Source organism: Oncorhynchus keta, unplaced genomic scaffold, assembly GCF_023373465.1.
Source record: "Oncorhynchus keta strain PuntledgeMale-10-30-2019 unplaced genomic scaffold, Oket_V2 Un_contig_24_pilon_pilon, whole genome shotgun sequence".
NCBI classification, from domain to species: Eukaryota; Metazoa; Chordata; class Actinopteri; order Salmoniformes; family Salmonidae; genus Oncorhynchus; species Oncorhynchus keta.
The window spans coordinates 8232-20531 of NW_026284214.1; the positions used below are offsets into that span (position 1 = coordinate 8232).

The 12300-nt window shown below is 42.2% G+C and overlaps 1 long non-coding RNA gene across 1 annotated transcript; it reads left to right on the forward strand.

Moving 5' to 3' along the window:
* The first annotated feature begins 8668 nt into the window (after window positions 1-8668).
* LOC127922247 (uncharacterized) lies at window positions 8669-10289 on the forward strand. The gene is made up of 3 exons (XR_008110659.1): window positions 8669-8720; window positions 9186-9250; window positions 9910-10289. It is a non-coding gene; the product is annotated as an uncharacterized LOC127922247 (long non-coding RNA).
* Window positions 10290-12300: the final 2011 nt, after the last annotated feature.

Sequence of the window (12300 nt, forward strand, 5' to 3'; positions counted from 1 at the left end):
ACTGATTATTCCTGGGGTCTGAGGACTGATGATTCCTGGGGTCTGAGGACTGATGATTCCTGGGGTCTGAGGACTGATGATTCCTGGGGTCTCAGGACTGATGATTCCTGGGGTCTCAGGACTGATGATTCCTGGGGTCTCAGGACTGATGATTCCTGGGGTCTCAGGACTGATGATTCCTGGGGTCTCAGGACTGATGATTCCTGGGGTCTCAGGACTGATTATTCCTGGGGTCTCAGGACTGATGATTCCTGGGGTCTCAGGACTGATGATTCCTGGGGTCTCAGGACTGATGATTCCTGGGGTCTCAGGACTGATGATTCCTGGGGTCTGAGGACTGATGATTCCTGGGGTCTCAGGACTGATGATTCCTGGGGTCTGAGGACTGATGATTCCTGGGGTCTCAGGACTGATGATTCCTGGGGTCTCAGGACTGATGATTCCTGGGGTCTCAGGACTGATGATTCCTGGGTCTCAGGACTGATTATTCATGGGGTCTCAGGACTGATGATTCCTGGGGTCTCGGGACTGATGATTCCTGGGGTCTCGGGACTGATGATTCCTGGGGTCTGAGGACTGATGATTCCTGGGGTCTAAGGACTGATGATTCCTGGGGTCTCAGGACTGATGATTCCTGGGGTCTCAGGACTGATGATTCCTGGGGTCTCAGGACTGATGATTCCTGGGGTCTAAGGACTGATGATTCCTGGGGTCTGAGGACTGATGATTCCTGGGGTCTGAGGACTGATGATTCCTGGGGTCCTCAGGTAGGGTTAAAGTCAAAAAAGGACAAAACCACAGAGCTTATTTTGCATAACACGAGAATGACAAGGACATGCAAATAAGCAGCTGAGGGTGGAGTCAGTGTGTGTGTGTGTGTGTGTGTCTGTGGTGTGTGTGTGTGTGTCTGTGGTGTGTGTGTGTGTGTGTGTGTGTGTGTGTGTGTGTGTGTGTGTGTGTGTGTGTGTGTGTGTGTGTGTGTGTGTGTGTGTGTGTGTGTGTGTGTGTGTGTGTGTGTGTGTGTGTGTGTGATCGTGTGTGTGGTGTGTGTGTGTGAGCGTGTGTGTGGTGTGTGTGAGAATGTGTGTGTGGTGTGTGTGTGAGCGTGTGAGTGTGTGTGTGTGTGTGTGTGTGTGTGTGTGTGTGTGTGTGGTGTGTGGTGAGTGTGTGTGGTGTGAACGTGTGTGTGGTGTGTGTGTGTGTGAGCGTGTGTGTGGTGTGTGTGAGAATGTGTGTGTGGTGTGTGTGGTGTGGTGTGTGTGTGTGTGGTGTGTGTGTGAGCGTGCGTGTGGTGTGTGTGTGAGAACGTGTGTGTGGTGTGTGTGAAATGTGTGTGTGAGCGTGTGTGTGGTGTGTGTGTGAAGTGTATGTGAGAATGTGTGTGGGTGTGTGTGTGGTGTGTGTGTGTGAGAATGTGTGTGGTGTGTGTGTGAGAGTGTGTGTGAGAGTGTGTGAGAGTGTGTGTGAGAGTGTGTGTGTGTGTGAGAGTGTGTGAGAGTGTGTGTCGGAGCTGAGATAAGTAGCGTTAGCGGATTTGTCACATGGTTTCAAGCCTTTTCTTTCATTAGTCTCTCAGCAACACAGAGAGCTGTACATCTTTTGTGTGGTGGGACTGTGAACTAATGAGATGGATAGACTATCACCAGCCCTGAGCTACAACTTTCAACTGTGTTTTGGTGTGGTGTGTGGTGTGTGGTGTGTGTGTGTGTGTGTGTGTGTGTGTGTGTGTGTGTGTGTGTGTGTGCGTATGTGTGTGTGTGCGGGTGTGTGTGTTCTGAATACCTTATTTCCTCTTCCCAGAGCACACTGGTATCAAGATAATACACGAAAAGATCAAGTCTTAGACAACAAAGATTCAGCTGGAGGAAACAGACTTCTCATCTACGCGGAGGAGGAAGACTTCTCAGCTAAGCTGTTGATAAACAATTCCTACCATTTACAACAATTTAACATAAATGAAATGTAATTAACCCTGAATAAAAACTAGATATTATAATCTTAGATGAGCAAACAGCCAACTAAAACAGCTCTCTGATTCTGTCTCTCTCTCTCTCTCCCTCTCTCCCTGTCTCTCTCTGTCTCTGTCTCTCTCTTTCTCTCTCTCTCTCTCTCTCTCTCTCTCTTATACAAGCACAAAAGACACAGCTATTAGTAATAGCCTTTTTTATTCAGTTACATGTTTTCCAGACAGATCTCATTGCACAAGCATTAGAGGAGGTTTTTGATAAACTATAGATTTCAAGAAGGATGTTGAAGTGTGTGTGTGTGTGTGTGTCTTTGTGTGTGTGTGTCTGTGTGTGTGTGTGTGTCTGTGTGTCTTTTGTGTGTGTGTACTCGTTATTGTTGGACATAAAAGACTGTTAAAACCCCAGCTGCAAAGTGTTCCCATGTATAATAGTTTATTAGGTACACCCATCTAGTACCGGGTCGGACCCCCCCCCCTTTTGCCTCCAGAACAGCCTGAATTCTTAGGGGATATTCTACAAGGTGTTGGAAACATTCCGCGGCGATGCTGGTCCAAGCTGACACGACGGCATCATGCAGTTGCTGCAGATTGGACAACGGTCCGTTCATGCTGAGAACAGCCAGTTCCATCTCAACCCAAAGACGCTCTATTGGGTTGAGGTCAGGGGTCGGACCAGGTGTGGAGACGGACCAGGGGACTGACCAGGTGTGGGGACTGACCAGGGGATGTGCCAGGTGTGGGGACTGACCAGGTGTGGGGACTGACCAGGTGTGGGGACTGACCAGGTGTGGGGACTGACCAGGTGTGGGGACTGACCAGGTGTGGGGACTGACCAGGTGTGGGGTCTGACCAGGGGACTGACCAGGTGTGGGGACTGACCAGGTGTGGGGACTGACCAGGTGTGGGGACTGACCAGGTGTGGGGACTGACTAGGTGTGGGGACTGACCAGGTGTGGGGACTGATCAGGTGTGGGGTCTGACCAGGTGTGGGGACTGACCAGGTGTGGGGACTGACCAGGGGACTGACCAGGTGTGGGGACTGACCAGGTGTGGGGACTGACCAGGGGACTGACCAGGTGTGGGGACTGACCAGGTGTGGGGACTGACCAGGTGTGGGGACTGACCAGGGACTGACCAGGGACTGACCAGGTGTGGGGACTGACCAGTGTGGGGACTGACCAGGTGACTGACCAGGGACTGACCAGGTGTGGGGACTGACCAGGGGACTGACCAGGTGTGGGGACTGACCAGGGACTGACCAGGCCACTGAAGTAAACAGAACTCTCTGCCCTGTTCCATGTCCTCCTCAGTTGTCCAGTGTTGGTGATCGACCCACTGGACCCTTGCTGATCGGAACCCGGTGTGGTCGTCTGCAGCAATAGAACCATCCGTGACAAGAACCGAAAAGTCTGTCTGTTTGTGGCCCGGCCTGTTAGCTTGCAACGATTCTTGCCCTTCTTCTTCTTCTTCTTCTTCTTCTTCTTCTTCTTCTTCTTCTTCTTCTTCTTCTTCTTCTTCTTCTTCTTCTTCTTCTCTCGCCAACAAGCTGTTTTCGCCCACAAGACTGTCGCTGACTGGATATTTTTTTTTTGGGGGGGGGGGGGTTTTGTCGCACCGTTTTCGGTAAACCATTTCTGAGGTACTGGAACCAGCGTGCCACGGGATGGGTGTACCACCGACGATCCTACCTGACATTTCACTCGTTTTGCCCATTTTAATGTTCAAATCAACAGTAACTGAATGCCTTGATGCCTGTCTGCTTGCTTTATATGGCTCATTGTCTTACAGGAGCGATCCATTATCCTGAATGGGGTGGTGTACCTAATAAACTGTCCCGGGGAGTGTATGTGATCGTATTCAAATGTAAGCGAGGGTTTTGAAATTATTATTTTAGTGAAATATGATATCTGTTTGGGCTTCTTAAGGTCAATTTGTAAGTATGTTCCCGGACCCCTGACCATCTGCTCTAGAAAACATCATCCCGCGGCTGAATCTAGTGGATGATTCCTTGCTCTATGGACTCTTATCAAAAGTAGTGAACGATATAGAGAATAGAGAGCCATTTGGGACTCAGCCAGAGACAGAGGTCTGGACGGTGCTGTCTGCTCACCAGGCTGTGATATAAAGCCAACCGTCAGACAGCCAGAGAGACAGAGAGATAGAGAGACAGAGAGAGAGAGAGAGACAGAGGGCTGGACGGTGCTGTCTGCTCACCAGGCCGTGATATAAAGCCAACCTTCAGAGAGACAGAGAGACAGAGAGATAGAGAGACGGAGAGACAGAGGGCTGGACGGTGCTGTCTACTCACCAGGCTGTGATATAAAGCCAACCTTCAGAGAGACAGAGAGACAGAGAGACAGAGGTCTGGACGGTGCTGTCTACTCACCAGGCTGTGATATAAAGCCAACCTTCAGAGAGCCAGAGAGACAGAGAGATAGAGAGACGGAGAGACAGAGGGCTGGACGGTGCTGTCTACTCACCAGGCTGTGATATAAAGCCAACCTTCAGAGAGCCAGAGAGACAGAGAGATAGAGAGACGGAGAGACAGAGGGCTGGACGGTGCTGTCTACTCACCAGGCTGTGATATAAAGCCAACCTTCAGAGAGCCAGAGAGACAGAGAGATAGAGAGACAGAGAGACAGAGGGCTGGACGGTGCTGTCTACTCACCAGGCTGTGATATAAAGCCAACCTTCCACCTCACTGGACCCTGTGTTTGCCGGACCAGACCACGTAGAAATATAATGTCCAGAGTCTCCAGACAGGGCCATGCCGTTGGAAGCAGCATCCGGGACTGATCTGTAACAGTATTTCTACGTGGCATCCTGAGACTAACAGCCAATAGAGACCCAGTCCTGATCTGACCTTGACGTTGTTACTGTTTTTAAACATCTGTCCTAAAGAACACATTGACCGTGTCCTAAAACAGCCACCTATTCCCTAGATAGTGCACCTGTTTTAAACATCTGTCCTAAAGAACACATTGACCTTGTCCTAAAACAGCCACCTATTCCCTAGATAGTGCACCTGTTTTAAACATCTGTCCTAAAGAACACATTGACCTTGTCCTAAAACAGCCACCTATTCCCTAGATAGTGCACCTGTTTTAAACATCTGTCCTAAAGAACACATTGACCTTGTCCTAAAACAGCCACCTATTCCCTAGATAGTGCACCTGTTTTAAACATCTGTCCTAAAGAACACATTGACCTTGTCCTAAAACACCTGTTATGTCCAGAGCCCTACACTTACGTAGGGAAAGAGTGTCCTTCAGAAGGAGACATTGTCCATGTGACAGCGGAGAAGATGTCATTGTTTTACTGGAGATGATTAAGTGTCCTCAGGCTACACACACACACACACACACACACACACACACACACACACACACACACACACACACACACACACACACACACACACACAGACACACAGACACACACACACACACACACACACACACACACACACACAAACAAACACAAAATGTCAAAAGCCATGAAAACGTATTAAAATTAAAACTATGATGACAAGTGTCTGTGTGTGTGTGTGTGTGTGTGTGTGTGTGTGTGTGTGTGTGTGTGTGTGTGTGTGTGTGTGTGTGTGTGTGTGTGTGTGTGTGTGTGTGTGTGTGTGTGTTTGAGCGTAGAAGTAGCAGAGTGTCAGAGTCAGTCTGTCTGGGTCTCATCCCAAATGGCACCCTATTCTCTATTTAGGGCACTACTGTTACCCGTAGGGATCTGGTTTAAAGTAGTGCACTAGATAGGAATAGGGTGCCATTGGGATGTATTCGAGGTCTCTGTTCCTTTCCCTAAAGCTCCTCTATGCTGCTTCAAGGTGCTGTTCATTAAAATGAAAAGGCTCGAGTTGCTGAGGTACATTAATGGGGTTGGTGTGGTGGTGTGTGTGTGTGTGTGTGTCAGAGTGTGGTGTGTGTGTGTGTGTGTGTGTGTGTGTGTGTGTGTGTGTGTGTGTGTGTGTGTGTGTGTGTGTGTGTGTGTGTGTGTGTGTGTGTGTATCTGTCTGTGTGTGTGTGAGTGTCTCTGTTTTGTGTGTGTGTGTGTGTCTGTCTGTGTGTGTGTGTGGCGACAGTAAAGCATTGTGTCAGACGGAGGTGTCAGTTTGCGGTGGTTGCTGAGCTCAGATCAGAACCGTACGGCGTCGGAGCCGTTTCGTTATTTGTTGTAGTTCCTGTCGAGAACGTCAGACCCGTCTGTCTGTTTACCAACAGAAAAATACATCCTGTTTAGAAATGAACACAAAAGTTGTTCCTTTTTTTCTCTCTCTCCCACCTCAGCCACCCACAACCCTCACTCATTGGAAGACAACCTAGCTGTCTCTCTCTCCCCCAGAGAGAGAGAGAGGGGCAGGAAGTAGAGAGGGGCAGGAAGTAGAGAGAGGCAGGAAGTAGAGAGGCAGGAAGTAGAGAGAAAGAGAGGGGCAGGAAGTAGAGAGAGAGAGGGCAGGAAGTAGAGAGAGAGAGAGACAGAGAGAGAGAGGGGCAGGAAGTAGAGCAAGAGGGGCAGGAAGTAGAGAGAGAGAGAGAGAGAGAGAGGCAGGAAGTAGAAAGAGAGGGCAGGAAGTAGAGAGAGAGACAGGGACAGGAAGTAGAGGGCAGGAAGCAGAGAGGGTAGGCAGTAGAGAGGGCAGGAAGTAGAGAGGGGCAGGAAGTAGAGAGAGGCAGGAAGTAGAAAGAGAGGGCAAGAAGTAGAGAGAGAGAGAGAAAGAGAGGAAGGAAGTATGAGAAAGATAGGGGCAAGAAGTAGAGAGGGCAGGAAGTAGAAAAGAGAGGGCAGGAAGTAGAGCGAGAAAGAAATGGGCAGAAATTGTAGTGAATATGAGATAGTGTAGTGAATAGGTGAATATGAGATAGTGTAGTGAATATGAGATAGTGTATAGTGTAGTGAATAGGTGAATATGAGATAATGTAGTGAATAGGTGAATATGAGATAGTGTAGTGAATAGGTGAATATGAGATAGTGTAGTGAATATGAGATAGTGTAGTGAATATGAGATAGTGTAGTGAATAGGTGAATATGAGATGTGTAGTGAATATGAGATAGTGTAGTGAATAGGTGAATATGAGATAGTGTAGTGAATATGAGATAGTGTAGTGAATAGGTGAATATGAGATAGTGTAGTGAATAGGTGAATATGAGATAGTGTAGTGAATAGGTGAATATGAGATAGTGTAGTGAATAGGTGAATATGAGATAGTGTAGTGAATAGGTGAATATGAGATAGTGTAGTGAATATGAGATAGTGTAGTGAATAGGTGAATATGAGATAGTGTAGTGAATATGAGATAGTGTAGTGAATAGGTGAATATGAGATAGTGTAGTGAATATGAGATAGTGTAGTGAATAGGTGAATATGAGATAGTGTAGTGAATATGAGATAGTGTAGTGAATATGAGATAGTGTAGTGAATAGGTGAATATGAGATGGTGTAGTGAATTGGTGAATATGAGATAGTGTAGTGAATAGGTGAATATGAGATAGTGTAGTGAATATGAGGTAGTGTAGTGAATAGGTGAATATGAGATAGTGTAGTGAATAGGTGAATATGAGATAGTGTAGTGAATAGGTGAATATGAGATAGTGTAGTGAATAGGTGAATATGAGATAGTGTAGTGAATAGGTGAATATGAGATAGTGTAGTGAATATGAGATAGTGTAGCGAATAGGTGAATATGAGATAGTGTAGTGAATAGGTGAATATGAGATAATGTAGTGAATATGAGATAGTGTAGTGAATAGGTGAATATGAGATAGTGTAGTGAATAGGTGAATATGAGATAGTGTAGTGAATAGGTGAATATGAGATAGTGTAGTGAATAGGTGAATATGAGATAGTGTAGTGAATAGGTGAATATGAGGTAGTGTAGTGAATAGGTGAATATGAGATAATGTATAGTGTAGTGAATAGGTGAATATGAGATAGTGTAGTGAATAGGTGAATATGAGATAGTGTATAGTGTAGTGAATGGGTGAATATGAGATAGTGTATTGAATATGAGATAGTGTAGTGAATAGATGAATATGAGATAGTGTAGTGAATAGGTGAATATGAGATAGTGTAGTGAATAGGTGAATATGAGATAGTGTAGTGAATAGGTGAATATGAGATAGTGTAGTGAATAGGTGAATATGAGATAGTGTAGTGAATATGAGATAGTGTAGTGAATAGGTGAATATGAGATAGTGTAGTGAATATGAGATAGTGTATTGAATATGAGATAGTGTAGTGAATAGATGAATATGAGATAGTGTAGTGAATAGGTGAATATGAGATAGTGTAGTGAATAGGTGAATATGAGATAGTGTAGTGAATAGGTGAATATGAGATAGTGTATAGTGTAGTGAATAGGTGAATATGAGATAGTGTAGTGAATAGGTGAATATGAGATAGTGTAGTGAATAGGTGAATATGAGATAGTGTTGTGAATAGGTGAATATGAGATAGTGTATAGTGTAGTGAATAGGTGAATATGAGATAGTGTAGTGAATAGGTGAATATGAGATAGTGTAGTGAATAGGTGAATATGAGATAGTGTTGTGAATAGGTGAATATGAGATAGTGTATAGTGTAGTGAATAGGTGAATATGAGATAGTGTAGTGAATAGGTGAATATGAGATAGTGTAGTGAATATGAGATAGTGTAGTGAATATGAGATAGTGTAGTGAATATGAGATAGTGTAGTGAATAGGTGAATATGAGATAGTGTAGTGAATATGAGATAGTGTAGTGAATAGGTGAATATGAGATAGTGTAGTGAATAGGTGAATATGAGATAGTGTAGTGAATAGGTGAATATGAGATAGTGTAGTGGATAGGTGAATATGAGATAGTGTAGTGAATAGGTGAATATGAGATAGTATAGTGAATAGGTGAATATGAGATAGTGTAGTGAATAGGTGAATATGAGATAGTGTTGTGAATAGGTGAATATGAGATAGTGTAGTAGTGAATAGGTGTGAGAATAGGTGAATATGAGATAGTGTAGTGAATATGAGATAGTGAATAGTGAATATGAGATAGTGTAGTGAATATGAGATAGTGTAGTGAATATGAGATAGTGTAGTGAATAGGTGAATATGAGATAGTGTAGTGAATATGAGGTAGTGTAGTGAATAGGTGAATATGAGATAGTGTAGTGAATATGAGATAGTGTAGTGAATATGAGATGTGTAGTGAATATGAGATAGTGTAGTGAATAGGTGAATATGAGATAGTGTAGTGAATATGAGATAGTGTAGTGAATAGGTGAATATGAGATAGTGTAGTGAATAGGTGAATATGAGATAGTGTAGTGAATAGGTGAATATGAGATAGTGTAGTGAATAGGTGAATATGAGATAGTATAGTGAATAGGTGAATATGAGATAGTGTAGTGGATAGGTGAATATGAGATAGTGTAGTGAATAGGTGAATATGAGATAGTGTAGTGAATAGGTGAATATGAGATAGTGTCGTGTATAGGTGAATATGAGATAGTGTAGTGAATAGGTGAATATGAGATAGTGTAGTGAATAGCTGAATATGACATAGTGTAGTGAATATGTGAATATGAGATAGTGTCGTGTATAGGTGAATATGAGATAGTGTAGTGAATAGGTGAATATGAGATAGTGTAGTGAATAGGTGAATATGAGATAGTGTAGTGAATATGAGGTAGTGTAGTGAATAGGTGAATATGAGATAGTGTAGTGAATAGGTGAATATGAGATAGTGTAGTGAATAGGTGAATATGAGATAGTGTAGTGAATAGGTGAATATGAGATAGTGTAGTGAATAGGTGAATATGAGATAGTGTAGTGAATATGAGATAGTGTAGCGAATAGGTGAATATGAGATAGTGTAGTGAATATGAGATAGTGTAGTGAATAGGTGAATATGAGATAGTGTAGTGAATAGGTGAATATGAGATAGTGTAGTGAATAGGTGAATATGAGATAGTGTAGTGAATAGGTGAATATGAGATAGTGTAGTGAATAGGTGAATATGAGATAGTGTTGTGAATAGGTGAATATGAGATAGTGTATAGTGTAGTGAATAGGTGAATATGAGATAGTGTAGTGAATAGGTGAATATGAGATAGTGTCGTGTATAGGTGAATATGAGATAGTGTAGTGAATAGGTGAATATGAGATAGTGTAGTGAATAGCTGAATATGAGATAGTGTAGTGAATATGAGATAGTGTAGTGAATAGGTGAATATGAGATAGTGTAGTGAATAGGTGAATATGAGATAGTGTGGTGAATATGAGATAGTGTAGTGAATAGGTGAATATGAGATAGTGTAGTGAATATGAGGTAGTGTAGTGAATAGGTGAATATGAGATAGTGTAGTGAATAGGTGAATATGAGATAGTGTAGTGAATAGGTGAATATGAGATAGTGTAGTGAATAGGTGAATATGAGATAGTGTAGTGAATATGAGATAGTGTAGCGAATAGGTGAATATGAGATAGTGTAGTGAATAGGTGAATATGAGATAATGTAGTGAATATGCGATAGTGTAGTGAATAGGTGAATATGAGATAGTGTAGTGAATAGGTGAATATGAGATAGTGTAGTGAATACGTGAATATGAGGTAGTGTAGTGAATAGGTGAATATGAGATAATGTATAGTGTAGTGAATAGGTGAATATGAGATAGTGTAGTGAATAGGTGAATATGAGATAGTGTATAGTGTAGTGAATGGGTGAATATGAGATAGTGTATTGAATATGAGATAGTGTAGTGAATAGATGAATATGAGATAGTGTAGTGAATAGGTGAATATGAGATAGTGTAGTGAATAGGTGAATATGAGATAGTGTAGTGAATAGGTGAATATGAGATAGTGTAGTGAATATGAGATAGTGTAGTGAATAGGTGAATATGAGATAGTGTAGTGAATAGGTGAATATGAGATAGTGTAGTGAATATGAGATAGTGTAGTGAATATGAGATAGTGTAGTGAATAGGTGAATATGAGATAGTGTAGTGAATAGGTGAATATGAGATAGTGTAGTGAATAGGTGAATATGAGATAGTGTAGTGAATAGGTGAATATGAGATAGTGTAGTGAATAGGTGAATATGAGATAGTGTAGTGAATAGGTGAATATGAGATAGTGTAGTGAATAGGTGAATATGAGATAGTGTAGTGAATAGGTGAATATGAGATAGTGTAGTGAATATGAGATAGTGTAGTGAATATGAGATAGTGTAGTGAATAGGTGAATATGAGATAGTGTAGTGAATAGGTGAATATGAGATAGTGTAGTGAATAGGTGAATATGAGATAGTGTAGTGAATATGAGATAGTGTAGTGAATAGGTGAATATGAGATAGTGTAGTGAATAGTGAATATGAGATAGTGTAGTGAATATGAGATAGTGTAGTGAATAGTGAATATGAGATAGTGTAGTGAATATGAGATAGTGTAGTGAATAGGTGAATATGAGATAGTGTAGTGAATAGGTGAAGATGAGATAGTGTATAGTGTAGTGAATATGAGAGATAGTGTAGTGAGATAGTGTGTGACCATAAGTGAATATGAGATAGTGTAGTGAATAGGTGAATATGAGATAGTGTAGTGAATAGGTGAATATGAGATAGTGTAGTGAATAGGTGAATATGAGATAGTGTATAGTGTAGTGAATAGGTGAATATGAGATAGTGTAGTGAATAGGTGAATATGAGATAGTGTAGTGAATAGGTGAATATGAGATAGTGAATATGAATAGGTGAATATGAGATAGTGTGTGAATATGAGATAGTGTGAATAGGTGAATATGAGATAGTGTAGTGAATAGGTGAATATGAGATAGTGTAGTGAATATGAGATAGTGTAGGTGAATATGATGAGATAGTGTAGTGAATAGGTGAATATGAGATAGTGTAGTGAATAGGTGAATATGAGATAGTGTAGTGAATAGGTGAATATGAGATATGTGTAGTGAATAGGTGAATATGAGATAGTGTAGTGAATAGCTGAATATGAGATAGTGTAGTGAATAGGTGAAGATGAGATAGTGTAGTGAATAGGTGAATATGAGATAGTGTAGTGAATAGGTGAATATGAGATAGATAGTGTAGTGAATAGGTGAATATGAGATAGTGTAGTGAATAGGTGAATATGAGATGAGATAGTGAGATAGTGAATAGGTGAATATGAGATAGATAGTGTAGTGAATAGGTGAATATGAGATAGTGTAGTGAATATGAGATAGTGTAGTGAATAGGTGAATATGAGATAGTGTAGTGAATATGAGATAGGTGAATATGAGATAGTGTAGTGAAATATGAGATAGTGTAGTGAATATGAGATAGTGTAGTGAATAG